The sequence below is a fragment of the Ranitomeya variabilis genome, chromosome 1 (genome assembly GCF_051348905.1).
Source record: "Ranitomeya variabilis isolate aRanVar5 chromosome 1, aRanVar5.hap1, whole genome shotgun sequence".
Lineage (NCBI taxonomy): Eukaryota > Metazoa > Chordata > Amphibia > Anura > Dendrobatidae > Ranitomeya > Ranitomeya variabilis.
In genome coordinates, this window is record NC_135232.1 from 616,442,781 (window position 1) to 616,464,415 (window position 21,635).

The following is a 21,635-nucleotide window of genomic DNA, read 5'->3' on the forward strand; positions in this document are numbered from 1 at the left end:
ATACCAGACTTCTGTGTGTTTTAGGGCGAGTTTCATGTGTCAAGTTGTGTGTGTTGAGTTGCGTGTGGCGACATGCATGTAGCGACTTTTGTGAGATGAGTTTTGTGTGGCGATATGCGTGTAGCAACATTTTGTGTGTCGAGTTGCATGTGACAGGTTAGTGTCGCAAGTTGTGTGCAGCAAGATTTGTGCATGGCGAGTTTTGCGCGTGGCGAGTTTTATGTGTGGTGCGTTTTGAGTATGTGCAAGTTTTGTGTGAGGCAACTTTTGCATGTGGTGCAACTTTTGTACATGTGGCAATTTTTCTGTGTGCAAGTTTTGCATGAGGTGAGTTTTCCATGAGGTGAGTTTTGCACGTGTGGCGAGTTTTGCGTGAGCCTAGTTTTGCATATGGCGAGTTTTGCATGTAGCGAGTTTTGCGCGTGGCGAGTTTTGAGTGGTGACTTTTGTGTTTCGACTTTTATGTGGCGAGGTTGGTGTATGTGTGGTGAAATGTGTGCTGAGGGTCGTATATGTGTTCAAGCACGTGGTAGTGTGTGGCGCATTTTGTGTGTGTTCATATCCCCGTGTGTGGTGAGTATCCCATGTCGGGGCCCCACCTTAGCAACTGTACGGTATATACTCTTTGGCGCCATCGCTCTCATTCTTTAAGTCCTCATTGTTCACATTTGGCAGCTGTCAATTTTCCTCCAACACTTTTCCCTTCACTTTTTCCCCATTATGTAGATGGGGGCAAAATTGTTTGGTGAATTGGAACGTGCGGGGTTAAAATTTCACCTCACAACATAGCCTATGACGCTCTCGGGGTCCAGACGTGTGACTGTGCAAAATTTTGTGGCTGTAGCTGCGACGGTGCAGATGCCAATCCCGGACATACACACATACATACATACACACATTTAGCTTTATATATTAGATATACCTGTATGTAATCTCCTGTATATAGTATATACCTGTGTGTCATCTCACCTATATATAGTATATATCTGTGTGTCATCTCCTCCTGTATATAGTATATACCTGTATGTCATCTCCTCCTATACATAGCATATACCTGTATGTCATCTCCTCCTGTATATACTATATACCTGTAGGTAATCTGCTCCTGTATATAGTATATACCTGTGTGTCATCTCCTCCTGTATATAGTATATACCTGTGTCATCTCCTGTATATAGTATATACCTGTGTCATCTCCTCCTGTATATAGTATATACCTGTGTGTCATCTCCTCCTGTATATAGTATATACCTGTGTGTCATCTCCTCCTGTATATAGTATATACCTGTATGTCATCTCCTCCTCTATATAGTATATACCTGTGTGTCATCTCTCCTGTATATAGTATATATCTGTATGTCATCTCCTGTATTAGACCTCGTTCACACGTTATTTGGTCAGTATTTTTACCTCAGTATTTGTAAGCTAAATTGGCAGCCTGATAAATCCCCAGCCTACAGGAAGCCCACCCCCTGGCAGTATATATTAGCTCACACATACACATAATAGACTGGTCATGTGACTGACAGCTGCCGGATTCCTATATGGTACATTTGTTGCTCTTGTAGTTTGTCTGCTTATTAATCAGATTTTTATTTTTGAAGGATAATACCAGACTTGTGAGTGTTTTAGGGCGAGTTTCGTGTGTCAAGTTGTGTGTGTTGAGTTGCGTATGGCGACATGCATGTAGCGACTTTTGTGAGATGAGTTTTGTGTGGTGACATGCGTGTAGCAACTTTTTGTGTGTCGAGTTGCATGTGACAGGTTAGTGTAGCAAGTTGTGTGCAGTAAGTTTTGCGCATGGCGAGTTTTGCGCGTGGCGAGTTTTATGTGTGGTGCCTTTTGAGTATGTGCAAGTTTTGTGTGAGGCAACTTTTGCATGTGTTGCAACTTTTGTGCATGTGGCAATTTTTCCGCGTGTGCAAGTTTTCCATGTGGCGAGTTTTCCATGTGGCGAGTTTTCCATGAGGTGAGTTTTGCACGTGTGGCGAGTTTTGCATGTGGAGAGTTTTGCGCGTGGCGAGTTTTTAGCGGCGACTTTTGTGTTTCGACTTTTATGTGGCGAGGTTGGTGTATGTGTGGTGAAATGTGCGCTGAGGGTGGTATATGTGTTCGAGCACGTAGTAGTGTGTGGCGCATTTTGTGTGTGTGTGTGTTCATATCCCCGTGGTGGTGTGGTGATTATCCCATGTCGGGGCCCCACCTTAGTAACTGTACAGTATATACTCTTTGGCGCCATCGCTGTCATTCTTTAAGTCCCCCTTGTTCACATCTGGCAGCTGTTAATTTGCCTCCAACACTTTTCCTTTCATTTTTTTCCCCATTATGTAGATAGGGGCAAAATTGTTTGGTGAATTGGAAAGCGCGGGGTTAAAATTTCACCTCACAACATAGCCTATGACAGGGTGGATTGATTTAAATCACGCCGATTTAAATCATGATTTAAATCACGATTTAAATCAAAAGATTTTTTTCTATTTAAATCGGATCGATTTAAATCATGATTTTAATCATGATTTAAATCACTGATTTAAATCAAAAGGTTTTTTTTAATATAAATCACGATTAAAATGAGAAGTGAGAGCAGTGCGCATGTGCGCCCATAGTTACACGGACGAAACTAGGGGCAACGATCTAACGCCAGGGTGAGGGGGGGACCCCAAAGTAAGTAAAAATCTTTTTTGTTTTACTATATGGCAATAGGTAGGTGTTTAAAAGCAGCATGTCTTAATTGTATAAACTATTAATAGCCTCCACATTTTGTTCATACTGCCCCTTTAATTCCACACTTCTAGCTTGGTTTCACTTTTGGTTTAGTTTCTTTTTCCATTCAGTTGACATGCCCAAACTTGTTGGATAGTCAGCATCCTACAGAAACCTCTGGAAGAGCATGGCATTGTGAATGTTACACATATACAGCCTTTATTCTACTGAGTTAAACAACTCAGCTTTATCTCATGATGGAAGAACCTTTGGATGGTAAAATATTTTCCTCAAAAAGCAGTTTATTGAAAAAAATCCGATTTAAATCAAAAAAATCCGATTTAAATCAAAAAAATCCGATTTTTTCCCTTCCCCCATGACGGCACACCTGAGAGAGGGGATCCGCCCAGTCAGGACAGGAACCCTACTGAAAATAAAAGGGCGGTACCTCTCCCTCGCTTCAGTTGGGTTTCCTGTCCTGACAGGGACCCTTGTGCTGAACACGGCGGTTCGACTTACCCAGGTCCCGTCCCGGCGTGGAAGAACAGGCAGCGCCTGTGCGTCGGAGGTTCGGGTCCTGGAGGCGCCGTCCGCAGGTCCCCCCGGGTCACTGCGTCCGTGCGGGCGTTGTGCAGCATGGTTGGAGGACCGGGTTCCTTCCATGGCTGCCACGCCGCCCACCCCTCTCTGCCGGCGCGGCGGCCGCTTCCGGGTCGCTCTTCTGACGTCGCACGTCAGGCCCGCTGTGAATGGGCGTGCCCGTGTGACGTCGGAGGCAGGCGCCGGATCCAAGATGGCGGCGCCCATGAAGAAAACGCCGGCCGGTGAATGAAGACTCCGGCGGCATGGCAGAGAGGGGGAGGGATCACTATTGGGCACCGGAGAGGCGGGGAGTGCAGTGGTCGCCCCATAAAAGGGTGCTGGACCACAGAAGACGCGCTCATGTCCAAAAACTTCGCCATGGAGGTAGGACAACAAGAGCAGCTGCAGCAGTCTTCTTCACAGCAGCAGCAGCCGGAGCTCTCACCAGATGCCTTGCCGAGCCACCAACATACCAGGAGCAGCCGCTCAAGTGGTAAAAACAGTGGTCGTTCCGTCCGGCAAGATTCGTCAACGTCCAGGAGGGACGCTTCACGTGCATCTGTCCAGCCTCAAAAATCGGGGTCCAGGAAAGCTACCGGTAAAACAAAGAACCGAGAGTGTGCCCTTTGTAAAAACCCGCTCGCAGTGCAGTATCGGAAGGATCTCTGTGCTGACTGCATAAATAAGACTATTCAAGAAGAAACCCCTAATTTCACCACTAGCCTTAAAGCCATAATACAGGCTGAAATAAAAGACTCCTTAAAATTGGCCCTTAGCGAACCAAGAGGGGGAAGCCGTAGGGCGTCTACAGAGTCGGATACCTCTCAGAGACAAGGGAGTCATAAAACATCCCGATCTCCCTCTACTTCCCCAGCCTCGGTCCACTCTTCAGATTCCTCCTCGGACAGTGATTCAGGAGGTCGTCCGTGCCTTCCCACGGAGGACGTGGACAAATTAGTCAAAGCAGTTAGGTCTGCAATGGGCCTTAAAGAGGAGAAGACACCTAGGTCACTAGAGGATGTCATGTTTGGTGGCTTAGAAGAGAGGAGGAAACGCACGTTTCCAGTTAATGCAAAAATAAAAGCATTAATTGAGAAAGAGTGGAAAAGACCTGAAAAAATGGGTTCTTTGCCCTCTTCATCCAAAAGGAGATATCCCTTTGAAAATAAAGACTCTGAACCTTGGGAAAAGATCCCCAAAATTGACGGAGCGGTAGCCAAATGCTTAAAAAAATCATCCCTTCCATTAGAAGACTCGGGTGTTCTTAAAGACCCGCTTGACAAAAAAGCAGATGGTTTTCTCAGACATATCTGGGAAGCCTCAGCGGGGGGCCTGAAGCCAGCAATCGCTGGAACTTGTACGGCCCGCGCTCTGATGGTCTGGCTACAGCAGATAGCGGATCAGCTAAGGGACAAGGTACCCAGATCCGACATCCTTGCCAATATATCCTTGGTGCAAGGGGCAGCAGCCTTTCTAGCAGACTCTTCTGCGGATTCCGCAAGACTAACGGCCAGAGCAGCGAGCTTGTCTAATGCGGCAAGAAGAGCCCTCTGGCTCAAAGGTTGTCCGGGGGATTTACCATCTAAACACAAGCTGTGCTCCATCCCATGTGATGGCCAACTCCTCTTTGGGAAAAAACTTGAAGAAATCCTGGAACATGCAGGAGATAAAAAGAAAGGCTTTCCCAATATCCCTAAAGAGTCCAAAAAACCCTTTTTTCGGAGGAGAAGATTTAATAGAGGTCGCCCCCCAGGAGAAAGAAAAAACTGGGACTTTAGGGATAAGAGAGGCTCAGGCTACATGTTCAAAGGGCCCTCTACATCGGCAAAGAAATCCCCCCAATGACATTACACCAGAAGTGGGAGGAAGACTCTCCCTCTTCTTTCCGGCCTGGGTAAACATCTCCCCCAGTACCTGGGTCATAAATATAATCAGAGACGGCCTCAAAATAAAATTCACCTGTCCACCCAGACGAAACTTTATTATAACTCCCCGAAGAAAGTCCCAGCAGGAACAATCTGCCCTAGAAGCCGAAGTCCTGGGACTTATCCACAAAAAGGTTCTTCTGGAGGTTCCGGTTCAGGAGGAGGGAGACGGGTTTTACTCCCCCCTCTTCTTAATCCAAAAACCGGATGGTTCTTGGAGAACTATTATAAACTTAAAAAAACTCAACCAATCCATAGAGAACTACTCTTTCAAGATGGAGTCTATAAATACGACCATAAAACTCCTTTTCCAACACTGCTTCATGGCAGTAATAGACTTGAAAGATGCGTATTATCATATACCAATGCATCCGGAATATCAGAAATACTTGAGAGTAGCTCTCTATGTCCAGAACCAGATGAAACATTATCAATACACAGCCCTTCCGTTCGGTCTGTCTACAGCTCCCAGGGTGTTCACCAAGGTGATGGTGGAAGTAATGTCATACCTCCGGTCCCGGGATGTAGTCATTGTCCCATATCTGGACGATTTCCTGGTAATAGGAAGATCAGAGTCCCACTGCACTCATCAAGTATCAGTGGTAACATCAACTCTAAGGGAGCTGGGTTGGATAATAAATATCCCCAAGTCCAGACTGCTGCCAGTAAAATTACAGTCCTTCCTGGGGTTAATACTGGACTCCGAACGTCAGCTCTGCCTTCTTCCAGAAAACAAGGTAGACAAAATAATAAATCTGACCGGTACAGCAATACGCCAGCCGACAATGACTCTGAGAAAGGCAATGTCCCTTCTAGGCTCGTTAACATCGTGTATTCCGGCAGTAGAATGGGCACAATTCCACCTAAGACAACTACAGTGGGAAGTTCTCTCAGCCCAAAGACTGCTAAAAGGGCATTTAGAAGGAAATCTATGTCTCTCCCTGGGCGTAAGGGATTCCCTAGTTTGGTGGACTGTGAGAAACCACCTGACAATGGGGGTCCGGTGGCAAAATCCGGTCATAGATATTATCACGACCGACGCAAGCGGTACAGGTTGGGGGGCTCACCTGAGGTCTCACTCTGTACAAGGGACCTGGTCCATACGAGAAAAGAACTATGGATCAAACGAAAAAGAGCTGTGGGCAGTGGAGAAATCCCTAAGACATTTTCTTCCTTTACTCCGGGGTCGCCATACTCGAATCCTGACGGACAATCGAGCAGTGGTGGCGTATGTCAATCATCAGGGGGGAACAAGGTCCGAAGGCCTCATGCAGGCATCAAACATACTCTTTCAACTAGCAGAACAACACCTGTCATCTCTGTCGGCATTGCACATCAAAGGCACAGAAAACACTCAAGCGGACTTCCTGAGTCGCAGAGGCTTAAGGCAGGGGGAATGGTCATTAAACCCCCAGATATTTCAACAAATAGTCCAAGCCTGGGGCACACCAGAGATAGACTTGTTCGCCAACTCCCACAACAGAAAAGTCAGGAGGTTCTGCTCCTTGAATCCGAGAGAACATCCCTTCGCAGTAGATGCCCTACTGATACCTTGGAAGTTTTCTCTGGCCTACGCATTCCCCCCGATAGTGATGATTCCAGCTGTGATCCGGAAGATCAGAGAGGATCAGGCGAATATCATCTTCATAGCTCCTTTTTGGCCAAGGAGACCTTGGTTCTCCCTTCTAAGGCAGATGTCGGTAACAGACCCATGGATCCTGCTAGAGGTTCCGGACCTGCTAACCCAGGGCCCAGTGACCCACTCTCAGGTGAAGGGCTTCCATCTCGCAGCCTGGAATTTGAGAGGGCGTTACTAAGTCGCCAAGGATTCTCTCCAGGGTTAGTCTCCACCCTGTTGAAAAGCAGAAAACCCATAACCTCTAGAATCTATGGTAGGACATGGAAAAAATTTCTCGACTTCCTGGGGGAACCATTGGGGGAGGTGGCTCCAATAGGTCCTATCCTAGAGTTTCTGCAAGCAGGATTACATCTTGGGTTAGCAACCAGCACCCTTAAAGTTCAGGTTTCTGCCTTGGGGGCCCTATATAATCGTAATCTTGCCTCAAATAAATGGGTCTCACGATTCATAAAATCTTGTAGTAGATCTCGGCCAGTTATTATCCCAAAAATCCCTCCTTGGGATCTAAATTTGGTCTTAGAAGCCCTGACTAAACAGCCCTTCGAGCCTTTGCAGGAGTTATCACCTAAGTTACTTACCCTTAAAACAGTTTTACTAGTAGCCTTAACATCGGCACGTAGGGTAAGTGATTTACAGGCCCTGTCAATATGCCCTCCTTATACTCAGGTTTTTGATGACAGGATTGTTCTAAGACCAGACCCGGCTTATCTCCCCAAGGTGGTTCAAAAGTTCCATAGGAGTCAGGAGATTACTTTACCATCTTTCTGTAGTAATCCTAAAAATCCAGGGGAACAAAGGTTCCACATGTTAGATGTGAGAAGATCTATGTTACAATACATGTCTGTGACTAATCAGTGGAGGAAAGACCAAACCCTATTCGTAGCCTTTCAGGGTAGCAAAAGAGGGTGCGGGGTAGCTAAAAGTACCATTGCTAGATGGATCAGGGAGGCCATTAGTTTATCCTATTCTGCAAGTGGCACTCCGGTTCCTGACGGCATCAAGGCTCACTCCACCAGAGCCGTGGCTACCTCCTGGGCAGAGAAAGCTGAGGTATCAATTGACCAAATTTGCAAGGCCGCTACCTGGTCCTCACCCTCAACTTTTTTCAAACACTACCGGCTAGACCTTTCCTCCTCTGCTGACCTAACCTTTGGTAGAAGGGTGCTCCAAGCGGTGGTCCCTCCCTAAGGTTTCATTCTACAAAATTCTCTCAGGTGTGCCGTCATGGGGGAAGGGAAAACACCAAGGTTACTTACGGGTAGCCGGTTTTTCCGGAGCCCATGACGGCACCCGTATATTCCCCCCCTTTTTTTCACCCTTTCGGTGTGCACTATTGTTTTGGGTGTGTTTAGTTAATATAATGTGGTGTTGGATTGCCATGTATACTAACCAGGGGGGCCTCTCATGCTCTGAAAACCAACTGAAGCGAGGGAGAGGTACCGCCCTTTTATTTTCAGTAGGGTTCCTGTCCTGACTGGGCGGATCCCCTCTCTCAGGTGTGCCGTCATGGGCTCCGGAAAAACCGGCTACCCGTAAGTAACCTTGGTGTTTTTGATTTTTTTAAAAAAACATTGATTTTTATCCACCCTGGCCTATGACGCTCTCAGGGTCCAGACGTGTGACTGTGCAAAATTTTGTGGCTGTAGCTGCGACGGTTCAGATGCCAATCCCGGACATACACACATTCAGCTTTATATATTAGATAACAAACACAGTTATACTCACCTAACGCCTATTCCACTGCATCCCTCGTCTTCTGTAATAAAACATCAATATCCCTCACCTGTCCGATGTTCTGTCACACACTGTGTAATTCATGGCTGGGGAAAAACAGTTTTCAACCTGGACGGTGACTGAACTGCTGCAAGCGCAGCCTCAGTGAGTGGGGGTGACGTCATTGAGGCTGCGTTCCTAGCCAGGCTGAACTGCAGTGACTTCAGCACCATGGGAAAAATTCACTGAATTCACCATTCTCGCGATCTTGCTTAATCCTGTTGCAGTCTCTGTGGCTTTTCACAAACGGTAAAATGTACTGTTGAAACCAGAAGTTTACATATACTATATAAAAAGACACATCTGCATGTATTTCTCAGTATCTGACATGAAATCTATTTAAACGTTTCCCGTTTTAGGACAGTTAGGATTATCATATTTATTATTTGCCAAATGCCAGAATAATGAGAGAGAATGTTTTAAGGCATTTTATTACTGAAAGGTCAAAGGTTTACATACACTAAGATTACCATGCCTTTAAACAATTCTGGACAGCCCATATGATGAGGTCATGTGTTTGGAAGCTTCTGTTTTTTGGCAACATCTGAGTTAATTAGAGACACTTTTGTGGGTGTATTTTAATGCACACCTGAAACACTGCTTTGTGTGGCATCATGGGAAAGTCTAAAGAAATCAGCCAAGATATCAGGAAGCGAATTGTGGACTTGCACAAGTCTGGCTCATCCTTGGGTACAATTTCAGTATACCAAAAGGTGCCTCGTTCAGCTGTACAAACAATTATACGCAAGTACAAACAAGATGGCAATGTCCAGCCATCTTTCCGCTCAGGAAGGAGATGGGTTATGTGTCCCAGAGATGTACGTGCTTTGGTCCGACATGTGCATATCAACCCAAGGACAAAAGCAAAAGACCTTGTGAAGATGATGGAGGAAGCTGGTAAGATTGTGTCAATATCCACAGTGAAACGAGTACTGTATCAACATGAGCTGAAAGGCCACTCTGCCAGGAAGAAGCCATTACTCCAAAAGAAACAGAAAAAAACAAGACTGTTTCCAAATGAACATCGGAACAAAGACCTTAATTTTTGGAAACATGTCCTGTGGTCTGATGAAACTAAAATTTAAATTTTGGGGCCATTGCTGCGTTTGGAGGAAAAATTGAGAAGTTTTGAAGCGTAAGAACACATCCCAATTTAATTTATGCCTGTATTTTCCTCACTTCACCAGTTTAGACTATTTAGTGCTGATGCACCACAAAGAAATTGGTTTCCAAAAATATTTACACACAGGTTGTAATGCACCAAAATAGGCAAAGAGGTGAATACTTTTGCAAGCCACTGTAATTATCACCAGCAGTGCCATAAAGAAGAGATGGAGCCTATGCATTCCATTCATTATCTAAAAGGGTCGATGCTTGTATTAGAGAGCCTGTATATAATAGAGATTGGAATCTTACCCGTTTAGGATAAACAGTCTCAGAAACTATATTACATCAGAGTCTGGAATTAGTGTTTATTTAGAAGGTTTTGTGTTTGGTGGCTAGCCTATATTATTTAGGTGTTTAACGCCTTAGTGACAGGGCCAATTTGGTACTTAATGACCGAGCCAATTTTTACAATTCTGACCACTGTCCCTTTATGAGGTTATAACTCTGGAATGCTTTAACGGATCCCGCTGATTCTGAGACTGTTTTTTCGTGACATATTGTACTTCATGTTAGTGGTAACATTTCTTAGATATTACTTGCGATTATTTATGAAAAAATAAATATATGGCGAAAATTTTTAAAATCTTGCAATTTTCAAACTTTGAATTTTTATGCCCTTAAATCAGAGAGATATGTCACACAATAGAGTTAATAAATAACATTTCCCACATGTCTACTTTACATCAGCACAATTTTGGAAACAAAATTTTTTTTTGTTAGGGAGTTATAAGGGTTAAAAGTTGACCAGCGATTTCTCATTTTTACAACAAAATTTACAAAACCATTTTTTTTATGGACCATCTCACATTTAAAGTCACTTTGAGGGGTGCACATGACAGAAAATACCCAAACTTGACACCATTCTAAAAACTACACCCCTCAAGGTGCTCAAAACCACATTCAAGAAGTTTATTAACCCTTTACGTTCTTCACAGGAACTGAAACAATGTGGAAGGAAAAAATGAACATTTAACTTTTTTTTGCAAACATTTCACTTCAAACCCAATTATTTTTTTTTCACAAGTGTAAGAAGAGAAAATGAACCACAAAATGTGTTGTGCAATTTCTCCAGAATACGCCGATACCCATATGTGGGGGTAAACCACTGTTTGAGCGCATGGCAGAGCTCGGAAGAGAAGGAGTGCCGTTTTACTTTTTCAATGTAGAATTGGCTGGAATTGAGATCGGACGCCATGTCGTGTTTGGAGAGCCCCTGATGTGCCTAAACAGTGGAAACACTCCACAAGTGACCCCATTTTGGAAACTAGACCGATTTTGGAACTTATCTAGATGTGTGGTGAGCACTTTGAACCCCCAAGTGCTTCACAGAAATTTATAACGTAGAGCAGTGAAAATAAACAATCCTTTTTTTTTTTTTTCCTCAAAAATGATTTCTTAGCTCGCAATTTTTTATTTTCTCAAGGGTAACAGGAGAAATTGGACCACAAAATGTATTGGGCAATATCCTGAGTACGCTGATACCCCATATGGGGGGAAGGGGTGGGTGCACTGTTTGGGCGCATGGCAGACCTCGGAAGGGAAGGAGCGCAGACTTTGATAGAATGGTCTGCAGGCGTTATGTTGCGTTTGCAGAGACCCTGATGTACCTAAACAGTGGAAACCCCCACAAGTGACCCCATTTTGGAAACTAGACCCCACAAGGAACTTATCTAGATGTGTTGTGAGCCCTTTGAACGCCCAAGTGCTTCACAGAAGTTTATAACGGAGAGTTGTGAAAATAAAAAATATTTTTTTTCCCCCAAAAATGATTTTTAGCCCCAATTTTTTATTTTCCGAAGGGTAACAGGAGAAATTGGACCCCAAAAGTTGTTGTCCAATTTGTCCTGAGTACGTTGATACCCGATGTGTGGGGGGACCACTGTTTGAGCACACATCGGGGCTTGGAAGGGAAGTAGTGACGTTTTAAAATGCAGACTTTGATGGAATGGTCTGCAGGCGTTATGTTGCGTTTGCAGAGCCCCTGATGTACCTAAACAGTAGAAACCCCCTACACGTGACCCCATTTTGGAAGGTAGACCCCCCCAAGGAACTTATCTAGATGTGTGGTGAGCATTTTGAACGCCCAAGTGCTTCACAGAAGTTTGACGCAGAGCCATGAAAATAAAAAATCCTTTTTTTCCACAAAAATCATTTTTTAGCCCCCAACTTTTTTTTATTTTTGCAAGGGTAACAGGAGAAACTGGACCCCAAAAGTTGTTTTCCAACTAGTACTTACTATGCTGATGCCCCATATGTGGGAGTAAACCACTATTTGGGCGCATGGCAGAGCTCAGAAGGGAGAGAGCACCATTTGACTTTTTGAGCGCAAAATTGGCTGTCTCGTTTGGAGACCCCCTGATGTACCTAAACAGTTGAAACCTCCCAATTTTAACTCCAACCCTAACCCCAACACACCCCTAATCCCAACCCGATCCATAATCCTAATCCCAACCCTAACCATAACCCTAATCAAAACCCTAAACCCAGCACACCCCTAATCCTAATCTCAACCCTAACCTCAAACCTAATCTGTTATGACCCCAATGGCAGAGGGTCTCAGAAATAGTTACCAAGTCTGCAAACACAAAAACCAGCTCATAGGGCAGTGGTAACTGGGCTGACCATATATCTAATCCTAGCACCACAAATAACAGCAGCCGGGGAACGTGCCTACGTTGATTCTAGACGTCTCGCGCCAGCCGGAGAACTAACTAACCCTAGAAGGGAAAAGAAAGACCTTTCTTGCCTCCAGAGAAAAAGACCCCAAAAGTTGGATACAAGCCCCCAACAAATAATAACGGTGAGGTAAGAGGAAAAGACAAACGTAAGAATGAGCTAGGTATTTAGCAAAGAGAGGCCCACTAGCTAATAGCAGAATATAGTAAGATAACTTATATGGTCAGCAAAAACCCTATCAAAAATATCCACGCTGGAAATTCAAGAACCCCCGAACCGTTTAACGGCCCGGGGGGAGAACACCAGCCCCCTAGAGCTTCCAGCAAGGTCAGGAATCACATTTAGTACAAGCTGGACAAAAAAGAGAGCAAGCAAATAACTGAAAAAACAAAGAAGCAGGACTTAGCTTAATTTTGTACGAACCAGGACCAGCAGATAGGAGCAAACAAAAAGGATCTGATTACAACGATGCCAGGCACTGGACTAAGGATCCAAGAGGTTTATATAGCAACACCCCTGGACTAACGACCCAGGTGGGTGCAAACTGAGGGAAGAAAATCCCAGAGTCATATCACTAGTAACCACCAGAGGGAGCCAAAAAGTCTAATTCACAACACTAATCCCAATACACCCCTAATCAAAACCTTAACCCTAATCCGAAACCTAACCCTAATCCCAAACTTAACCCTAATGCCAACCCTAATCCCAACTCTAACCCTAACTTTAGCCCTAACCCTAACTTTAGCCCTAACCCTAACTTTATTCCTAGTCCCAACCCTAACTTTATCCCCAACCCTAAGGCTTTGTGCACACGTTGCAGATTTTTCCTGTTTTTTTCGCTATAAAAACGCATACATTATGCATCCCATCATTTAGAATGCATTCCGCAATTTTTGTGCACATGATGCGTTTTTTCAGCGAAAAAAGTGCAGCGCGGTAATAAACGCAACGTGTTCATTAATTTTGCGGATTTTTTGAGTTTTTCCCGCTATTTAATGCATTGGGAAGCTCCTAAAAAATGCGTCAAAAATGTGCAAAACGCGGAAAAAACACATGCGGATTTCTTGCAGAAAATGTCCGGTTTTGGTCAGGAAATTTCTGCAAGAAATCCTGAACGTGTGCACATAGCCTAATTGGTAAATGGAAATACATACTTTTTTTAATTCTATTATTTTTTCCTAACTAAGGGGGTGATAAAGGGGGGGGGGGGTTATTTACAAATTTTTTTATTTTGATCACTGTGATAGGATCTCACAGTGATCAAAATAAAACAAGAGGAAGAATCTTCCTCTGCCGGCCGGCAGATCACAGCGGGCGCACTGCGCAAGCGCCTGCCATTTTTTTTCCCCACAGGAAGATGCCAGCGGCCAGAAGAAGCAGGAGGACCCAGGGACACCGGTAAGTATAACAGGGTCCCCGATCCCCCCTATTTCTCTGTCCTCTGATGTGCGATCACATCAGAGGACAGAGAATAACACACCACATTTTTTTTTCTTTTTTTGCGACCGCCGGTAAACGGTTAATTACTGGCGATCGCAACTCGGGAGTCGGTAAAAACGGCGCTGTGGTTTACGTACCCTTAACTGCCGCCATTAAAAGGCGTATCGGCGGTTGTTAAGGATCTGAGTTACTTTAGGGAACATGGAATTGGTGATGAGTCAGGCCTGGGGTCTGTATTTTTAGGATAGGTCATAGGTTCTTTTCAGTGATGAAGGGTCTATAGATGAGTGAATTTTATTGGGTCCCTGCTTATTCGGCAAGCTATAGTGCTTACCAAATAAGCTACAGCGGGAACCCGGATACATGGAGCGCACTGGCTGATCAGCTGTTAGGCTCCATAGCTGCTTGTAGCACGGCTGTGTCACTGTCACAGCACATGCATGGAAAGCTCAACAAACAGGCTCTCCATGCATGTGATGTGACTGTGACACAGCCGCGACATATGCAGCTGCGGAGCTGATCAGCTTGCGCGCTCCATGTTCAAGCAAATAAGGTAGCACACTGTAGCGCTGAAACATGCAAACATAAAACATGAAAATTTAACTGCATTACTGCACTAGAAATATGAAAAATGAGATCTTTTAGCGCATAAAAAAGGCCAATTTTATGTGTACCTGGTAGCCACTTTACGGCATCTCTCTTATACCAGGTCCTACGATTTCCTTCCTCACTGAGAATAAACGTCTCCATCTGAATGGGTGCCTATGAAAACCTCTTGTGAGACTACCATTCTCTCTCTCTCTCTCCATTCTCTCTCTCCACAGAGAGAGAATGGTAGTCTCACAAGAGGTTTTCATAGGCACCCATTCAGATAGAGACGTTTATTCTCAGTGAAGAAGGAAATCGTAGGACCTGGTATAAGAGAGATGCCGTAAAGTGGCTACCAGGTACACATAAAATTGGCCTTTTTTATGCTCTAAACGCTCTCATTTTTCATATTTCTAGTGCAGTAATGCAGTTAAATTTTCATGTTTGCATGTTTCAGCGCTACAGTGTGCTACCTGATTTGCTTGAATGTATAGGAGTTGGCGACTCTAGGTTTAGCACCTGTTCACACTTAGTCTATGTATGGATGTGACGGTCAGTTTTTTCAAATGCGCGCTCCATGTATCCGGGTTGCTGCTGTAGCTTATTTGGTAAGCACTATAAATTACCAAATAAGCAGGGACCCGATCAAATTCACTCATCTCTAGATGGGACATGTTCTCTCTACATTACAACATCCCAAAAGAATCAGGATACACTGTAAATGTCCAGTAGATCAGTCCTGAGAACAGGGCTTTGTCATGCTGTCGGGGATGGGGAGAGTGGATGCGCATGCTCGGCACTCTGCACATTTGTACAGAAGTTCTGATACTTGATGAGCATGCTCGCTCGCTGACTCGCCAAGTTCGAAAACCCATAAAGAAATTAATAGAAAGCTGTGAATGCTGGTATCTCTCCGTTACTGGCGGTGGAAGATGAGGTTCCCTTTGCTGTCAGCTCTAATATTGGTCCTGGGCTTGTGATACCTGAGATCACGTCTCTACACCTTTTGGGTAAGTTCACACTGGACAGAAGTGCACTGGCTAAATCCACAGCAGATTACAGTAGCCTCAGAGGAGAAGAGTAAATATATTATCTCGTCTTATTTATTTTTTCTGATCTCTGAATTCAGGTAGGTTTCTGGGGTCCAAAATGAATTCGGGGAGGTTGGAGTGTGTCTAAATATATTATGAGAGTTTTTAAAAAAAAAAAAAAAATTCTCAAAGGCAATTGAGTTGCTAACCACAGAATAGGGGACAATTGTCTGAGGTGCAGTGGTCCTGTAGTAGAGCAGTGCCGAGGAGCGTGAATGTAGTGCAGCAGAAAGGGGTATGCATGTGCACTGCTCCATAAAAGATCCTTTCTTCAGTAATCAATGGGATAACCCCTCAGTATATGAAGCTGAGGGGTCTGGATATACAGGTGCATCTCACAAAATTAGAATATCCTCAAAAAGTTTATTTGTTCTTCAATACAAAAAGTGAAACTCGTATATAGCATCATTACGAACAGAGTGATTTATTTCAAGTGTTTATTTCTGTTAATGTTTATTATGGCTTACAGCCAGTGAAAACCCAAAAGTCATGATCTCAACGCCAGCTTAAAAAATTATTTTAAAATCCAAAATGTTGGCCTACTGAAATGTATGTTCAGTAAATGCACTCAATACTTGGTCGGGGCTCCTTTTGCATCAATAACTGCATCAATGCGGCGTGGCATGGAGGGGATCAGCCTGTGGCACTGCGAAGGTGTTATGGAAGCCCAGGTTGCTTTGATAGCAGCCTTCAGCTTGTCTGCATTGTTGGGTCTGGTGTCTCTCATCTTCCTCTTTACAGTACCCCATAGATTCTCTATGGGGTTATGGCCAGGCGAGCTTGCTGGCCAATCAAGCACAGTGATACTGTTGTTTTTAAACCAGGTATTGGTACTTTTGGCAGTGTGGACAGGTGCCAAGTCCTGCTGGAGAATTAAATTTCCATCTCCAAAAAGCTTGTCGGCAGAGGGAAGCATGAAGTGCTCTAAAATGTCCTGGTAGATGGCAGCGTTGACTTTGGTCTTGATAAAACACAGTGGACTTACACCAGCAGATGACGTGGCTCCCCAAACCATCACTGATTGAGGAGACTTCACACTAGACCTCAAGCAGCTTGGATTGTCTGTCTCTCCACTCTTCCTCCAGACTCTGGGACCTTGATTTCCAAGGTCTAGTGTGAAGTATTCACAATCAGTGATGGTTTGGGGAGCCATGTCATCTGCTGGTATAGGTCCACTGTGTTTTTTCAAGACCAAAGTCAACTCAGCCATCTACCAGGAAACTTTAGAGCAATTCATGCATCCTGCTGTCTATAGGTGATCTTCGTCACTCCCATAGAGATCTTGTTCTTAGGGGGTGGGGGATCTGATCAATTATAACTGGATTCATAACTGGCTCAGTGATTGTACTCAAAGAGTGGTAATAAATGGTTGCACATCCAATTGGAAGAGTGTTTCAAGTGGGGTACCACAAGGCTCTGTCCTGGCCCCAGTGTTGTTCAGTATTTTATAAATGATCTAGATAAGACTTGGGTAAACTAATAGATCACAGACTGCACGTGAGTCAACAGTGTGATGGAGCAGCAAAAAAGGCAAATAAAATTCTGGGATGTATTAACAGAAGCATAGATGTAGATCGCAAGAAGTAATTGTCCCCCTCTACTCCTCCTTGGTCAGACCTCATCTGAAACACTGTCCAGTTCTGGGCACCACATTTAAAAAAAAAAAAAAAACTGAAGCAAGTTCAGAGAAGCGCTACCAGGATAGTGAGCGGACTGCAAGGTATGTCCTATGAGGAACGGTTAAAGGATCTGGGAATGTTTAGCTTGCAAAAAGGAATGCTAAGAGGAGACTTAATAGCTGTCTACAAATATCTGAAGGGCTGTCATAGTGTAGAGGGATCATTCTCATTTGCACATTTAAACACGAGAAGCAATGTAATGAAACTGAAAGGGAGAAGATACAGATTAGACATTAGAAAAGACTTCTGGCGCACACCAGTTGCAAGATGCACCTAATTCATAGGTTGTGCATCTTACTTTGACACTCCTATCATTAGGACTGGGGCGTACAACACCATTCATGCATCTGGCCCATCAGGTTTTGTTACAGACAAGGGTTCACGCTGCAGCCATGACACCAACGAGCTTCGAGAAACAGTGGTAACCAATAGTTTGGAGACTGGTTTTAACAAAGGTTGCTGCTTCAGTTCTTTTCGATCCAAAAATTGGTTAATATTCCAGATGTCACAAAATATCTAATAGGGTCTTCATGAGAGAAAATACTTTCACAGGAAGTGTAGGATTGGGACTTCTGAGGACTGGGGTACAGTTATTTTCTCTGATGAAGCCCCCTTCAGACTGAGACATCTGGAAGAATAATTGTCCATAGAGAAAGTGAGTGCTACCAGGAGTCCTGTGCCAACAGTAAGGTATCCTGAGATCATTCAAATGTGGGGTCTTCTCATCCAGGAGAGTGGGCTCACTCACAAGAACACTGCCATGAATAGAGAGGAAGGAGAAGAGAGAATCCTGAAGTAATGCAGGGGAGTATAGACGGGACCAGAGTGGTCAGGTCATAAAGTAGAGAAGGGAAGGGGGTATGAAGAGGTACAGAGCGGTCTGAAGGGGTTAGGTGGGTCAGAAAAAGACAAATGGTCGCAGGAAAATTAGATGATCCAGGGGAGCACAGAGAGGTTTGGAGGAGGACAAGAGGAGTCTGGTGACTACAGAACGGTCAGGATAGAAGAGAGGAATCAGAAGGATGACAGCCGTAATGCCAGACATGGGAGTCGGAGGGAGTGTAAAGGTACCGTCACATTAAGCGACGCTGCAGCGATAGCGACAGCGATGCCGATCGCTGCAGCGTCGCTGTTTGGTCGCTGGAGAGCTGTCACACAGACCGCTCTCCAGCGACCAACGATGCCGAGGTCCCCGGGTAACCAGGGTAAACATCGGGTTGCTAAGCGCAGGGCCGCGCTTAGTAACCCGATGTTTACCCTGGTTACCAGCGTAAAAGTTAAAAAAACAAACAGCACATACTCACCAGCGCGTCCCCCAGCCTCTGCTTCCTGACACTGACTGAGCTCCGGCCCTAACAGCACAGCGGTGACGTCACCGCTGTGCTTTCACTTTCAGTTTAGGGCCGGCGCTCAGTCAGTGTCAGGAAGCAGAGGCTGGGGGACGCGCTGGTGAGTATGTGCTGTTTGTTTTTTTAACTTTTACGCTGGTAACCAGGGTAAACATCGGGTTACTAAGCGCGGCCCTGCGCTTAGTAACCCGATGTTTACCCTGGTTACCAGTGTAAAATATCGCTGGTATCCTTGCTTTTGCTGTCAAACACGGCGATACACGGCGACCTAGCGACCAAATAAAGTGCAGACCTTCTAGCAGCGACCAGCAATTTCACAGCGGGATCCAGATCGCTGCTGCGTGTCAAATACAGCGATATCGCTATCCAGGTCGCTGCAACGTCACGGATCGCTGGCGATATCGCCTAGTGTGACGGTACCTTTAGAAGGGTCAAGAGGGGTCTGGAAGGGGACTGAGGGATGAGGAGGAGGATAACAGAAATATCTGGAGAGGACAGAGGGGGTATTCTCCTCTACCACAATATTATAAATTGTCACAGCCAGATCTGAATATTTCTAATATAACAAGTCCAGTATAAATCTAAGGTCGTTTACTAGTTAAATTTAACCCTTCAGCACTGTAGCACTTTAGGACTTGTGTTAGAATCACACATATGGCACTTCTTTGATTACTTCTAGTGTTTCCCCTGCATCAATGTCCATCAGCCTCTATGTAGTTATCTGCTTATTTATTTGTTTTTATTGGTTAAAATAAAAATTGACTTTTTAAGAATATATTCTGTGAGGGTTTTCTGTACCTTCTCATTTGCAATGTAAATCCAAGGTCGCGGTCTTATTCTATCTCTATCCCAGAAAAAGGTAATTTATAAGTACAAATCTACAATCTTTCCTCCCAGCCACAAGAACATCTCTTGGAAATACATTTTGCTATAACTTTTAACGCTTGATTTACCTAACAACATAGTCATCTATAATTGCCTAATAATAAAGCAATGTATAAAATATTAACCATAACAGAAAAAAATAATATATATACACTACGTTCAAAAGTTTAGGGTCACTTAGAAATGTCCTTATTTTTGAAAGAAAAGCAAAGTTTTTTCCAATGAAGCTAACATTAAATGATTCAGAAATACACTATATACATTGTTAATGTGGTAAATGACTGTTCTAGCTGTTTGTCCTGCAATATCTTCATAGGTGTATAGAGGCCCATTTCCAACAACTATCACTCCAGTGTTCTTATGGTAGTTTGTGTTTGCTAACTCTGTAAGAAGGCTAATGGATGGTTAGAATACCCTTGAAAGTCCTTGTGCAAGTATGTTAGCACAGCTGAAAACAGTTTGGCTGATTAGAACCTATAAACCTGACCTTCCTTTGAGCTAGTTGAGAATCTGGAGCGTTACATTTGTTGGTTCCATTAAACTCTCAAAATGGCCAGAAAAATAGAACTTTCATGTGAAACATGACAGTCTATTCTTGTTCTTAGAAATGAAGGCTATTCCAATGTGAGAAATTGCCAAACAACTGAAGATTTCCTACAACGGTGTGTACTACTCCCTTCAGAGGAGAGCACAAACAAGCTCTAACTAGAATAGAAAGAGAAGTGGGAGGCCCCGCTGCACAACTGAGCAACAAGACATACACACGTGGAGAAAATACATACATGTACCATAAGGAATATATTGTGAACATCAACACATAGCAGCATGACACTACAGCAACTATATCCTACGCGTTTCGACAAGATGTCTTATTCATGGCCATGAATAATCCATGGGTCATGGATAATCATTGATAAATAAATTTTATTTTTTATATGAGTACCTACATCCCGCTGGATCTTCTCGACGTGTGTATTTCTAACCAGTTGCTCGGCTTCCTTCCTTCCGTGCGGGATAAGATGAGGAGTAGCCTGGACAGGTGAGCTGACTTGTTTTTCATTTTTGCATTACTTCGTGAGCAACAAGACAAGTACATTAGAGTCTGTAGTTTGAGAAATCGATGCCTCACAGGACCTCAACTGGCAGCTTCATTAAATAGTATACGCAAAACGCCAGCGTCAACGTGTACAGTGAAGAGGCGACTCTGGGATGCTGGCCTTCAGGGCAGAGTGGCAAAGAAAAAGCCATATCTGAGACTGGCTAATAAAAGGAAAAGATTAATATGGGCAAAAGAACACAGACATTGGACAGAGGAAGATTGGAAAAAAGTGTTATGGACAGACGAATCCAAGTTTGAGGTGTTTGGATCACACAGAAGAACATTTGTGAGACGCAGAACAACTGAAAAGATGCTGGAAGAGAACCTGACGCCTTCTGTCAAGCATAGTGGAGGTAATGTGATGGTCTGGGGTTGCTTTGGTGCTGGTAAAGTGGGAGATTTGTACAAGGTAAAAGAGATTTTGAATAAGGAAGGCTATCACTCCATTTTGCAACGCCATGCCATACCCTGTGGACAGCGCTTGATTGGAGCCAATTTCATCCTATAACAGGACAATGACCCAAAGCACACCTCCAAATTATGCAAGAACTATTTAGGGAAGAAGCAGGCAGCTGGTATTCTATCTGTAACGGACTGGCCAGCGCAGTCACCAGATCTCAACCCCATTGAGCTGTTATGAGAGCTGCCTGACCGTATGGTACTCAAAAAGTGCCCATCAAGCCAAACCAAATTGTGGGAGGGGATTATGGAAGCACTAGATGGCAGCCCGATTCTAAAGAATCGGGAGTCTAGAATCCATATATACTTTATTTATTCAAATGTAAGAATAATACAATTAATAAATAATAGTAAGAAAGAACAAAAAATGGCTGCACTCACCAGCTCTTGACAATTCTTGACAGTACGGCACATTTCTGATTGGTCGCTCGCGGCAGGCGGCAACCAATCAGAAAAGTGCCGCGCACCACGAAGGCATATATCTTTGTCCACCCTGAGCAGGTGTAGGACGCTGGTGACGTCACTTATCTCCGGACATTATCTCCGGACAAAGCCACGGAAGTTGGCACAAATTGCCGGA